Raw genomic sequence first — 3,387 nt, 5'->3', positions numbered from 1 at the left:
GTGTAGAGATTACCTAAAAATAACATCTTAAAAAAAAAAAAAAACAGGCAAACCTTCTTTTACTAAAAGAGCCATTTAATCAAAATGTCCAAAAATATTAACGTATTATACCTATAGCTAATTTCTCTTTTCATTCATAATAGGCATTCAGATTTTTTCTTGTTTGGCTTTGTCAAAAGTGTCTATTTTATTGGTCCTTTCAAAGATCCACCTCTTGGGTTAAATATCAATCCCATTTTAATTTTATTCTTTCCTCATGCTTTTCCTAGATATTTTTTTTTCACTTTTTGGCTTCTGAATTGATTGGTTTATTTTTATTTTGTTCATGGATATAAGGATATCCATGTTAGGCATATAAGGCTCTAAGTTTTACTTGAGGTAGCGTTTTGGGGTTTTTTTGAATATATAATTTTCCCTATTTTTATTGTCTTAAACTGTGATTATAATTTGTATTTTCTTTTTGATCTATGAATTATTTGACAGTATTTTAATTTCCACTATTTAAAAAAAATTATCCTTTTGCTATGAATTGCTCACTTTATTGCCTGGCAGTCAGAAAATGTGGCCTACAATGTGTGACTTATAGTCTTGTTATCTCCTATATTTTTGTCCAAGTTCCATGGATATTTGAAAAGAATATGCATATAATAAAAATACTTTTTCTCTTCCTTGGGTAAAACAGTGATTTTCATGAAATCCTCCTGCTGTTTTTTTGCATTTTTTGCTTTGCATATTTTGATGGACTGTTACTAGGCTCTGTTACATCTTCAATAAAGAATGCACCACACAAAGTAATTTTGTCCTTAAATTCTATTCTTACCTGATATCATTATGACTACTCTTGAATTGTTTTGTGGACCCTTTGCCTTGTTTGTCTTTACCAATCACTCTGTTTAACCAATGTCGTTTCATTTTTAGGTGAGCCTCTAGTGAAATGCATGTGCGGGCGCGCGCACACACACGCACAGGTGCACACATAAACAGGACTTCATCTTTTGATCCAAACTGAAAATCTAACTTTAAATAAGGACGTTTAGGTGACGTGTGGATTCTATTTTTATTTTGTCCGTTTCTTGCATCTCCCTTCTTTTGCCGTGCATTGATCCAGGCTGCCTTGTTTGTTTTCACTTTCTACAAACTGTGCAAGACTTGACTATACTTCCCCTTTATGTCTTTCGCTTCCCGATTATTCCTCCCCCTACCCAACCAGATGTCTATTTTCACCATTCGCATGTAACGGCTCTAATAAGCCACCAATAACTTCGGATTCCTAAACACAATGAACACTTCCCTTTTCGCTACCACTAGTCTTACTACACCCTCCCCGTGACATTCAACACAACTGATTACTCTGCCCTCCCTCTCTGCCCCTTATTCTGTGACCCTGCCCTTTTCCAGATTTTGTCTGTCTGGGTATTGTTGTCTTTCTGTCTTCCCCTCCTCCCTCTTTGTTCCCTCTCCCCCTCTGCCCCCTCCCCGCTAGGCGCTAACCCTCCTCTTCCCGTCTATGCTCTACCACCGGTGATTTCATCCGCTGTGGCTTCGGTTACCATCAAATATGACTGACTTCCACATCTCCAGTCCAGATCACTTTTTTGAGCCCTAAACTAATATATGCCATCATCCTCTTGACATTTCTGTGCGATGTCTGATGCACACATCAACCCTGACACGTCCAAACATGAGTCCACGACTTTTCCCTCACGCTGACCCTCTCTTTTCCTCCATCTGATCAAATTGCATTAACAGTGACCTGCTTGTTGCTCAGGCCACAAGCTGAGGGCCATTACTGGATCTTTCTATCCTTTACCCCTGACCCCTAACATTACTAAGTCCAAATGACTCTGCCTCCGATGTATTTTTTTGGAATTGTTTGCCTCTTCCCACCTCCACGGCTAACAACTTGGTCCACATGACCATCACCTCCTGCCGGGACAAATACAACAGGCTCCTTGCTAGTCTCCCAGCTCCATTCTTGCCTCCCTAAAATCCATGTTCCACCCAGCACCAGAAAAAGCTTGCTGAAATACATATCTGAATATAGCATTCTTCTGCCTCAAACATTCCCAAAGATTCCTTTGCCTTTAGAATCAAAATCAAACACCATAAAATAACCTGAAGCACAAGACCCCCCCCCCCACATAATCTGGCCCCTGCCAAGCACCCCAAGTTCCCATGCCTTTCCTTCTCTCTGTTTATATTGCAGCCACCCCCCCTTCCTTGGGTTCCTCCAAAGTCCTGGTCGCATTCTGCTGAACTCGTCCCCCTGGCCCTCCTCATTCCTCCGCCTTTGCAGGCCTTGCTCCTCCATGTCATCCAGGTCCCAGCTCAAATGTTTAAGGACGCTCAAGGACACTCAGTCTAAAGTCGCCTTTCCCCCACACCCAAGTCATATGACTATTTTCATCATGCTTATCACTACCTGAAATTATATGGAAAATTTGTTTACTTATTTAATGTGTTTCCATCCACTGGCATATAGACCCCCTGAATTCATAAAGCTTGTCTGTTTTTCTTCAGCTTTGTGTCCTCAGTGACAACCATGCCTGGCATTAATAGGTGCTCAATAAAATGGGTCAAAGGAAAATGACTCTCCATCAATCCCGCTGCCCTGATGCAGGCAGAGAATGATGGAGAACTGGATTCAGCAGATCCAATACTGTCTATACCACGTATTAGACGTGTCTTTTAGCAAGTTATCTGACCCTCAGTTTCTTCATCTGAAATATGTAGATAACAAAAGCATCTACTCTAAGGGGCTGTACAGAGCTGCTGTATGCATTAAATGAGAAGAAAGACCTAAACACTTAGCACTGTAACTGGCATATAGTAAGTGCTTAATAAATTGTACCTAGCTGGTATATATCTATATAAATTACTCTCTCTCTCTCTCTCTCTCTCATACACACACACACACACACACACACGCCACATGCGCACACGCATTTGGGTGTTCACCTTCATTTGGTTTAATGGTTCTACTGTCCTGTCTTTGAAACCTCAACTTGTGTGTTCTTATCAATATCGTATCTCAAGAGGAGAATCTGAGTCCTTAACATCCTCTGCTCAGTTCCCAGCCCCCCACCCCAGCACGGTTATGAGCTTTTATAAACCTCTTTAAATGATTTACCTGAAAATATAAATTATTTCCCTCCAGTATCATACAGCGGTTTCAAGCAGCCTACATTCCATCTACTTCCTCAGAGGTCTGTCTGTGAACAGTAAATACACACAGGTCTATATAAATATCGCACATGTTGAAAGACGTAGAGTAAAATCACCTTTGGACTTACCATAAAAAAATCCTTTGAGCCCAGGTTAAAGAAGCAACCCCCATTACAGCAAGATACGCCCCTTTTACAACACACAATGGCAGGGACAATTCAA

This window comes from Zalophus californianus, chromosome 13 (genome assembly GCF_009762305.2).
Source record: "Zalophus californianus isolate mZalCal1 chromosome 13, mZalCal1.pri.v2, whole genome shotgun sequence".
NCBI lineage: Eukaryota > Metazoa > Chordata > Mammalia > Carnivora > Otariidae > Zalophus > Zalophus californianus.
The sequence above is the reverse complement of the archived record's forward strand: the minus strand, read 5'-3'. Positions refer to the sequence as shown.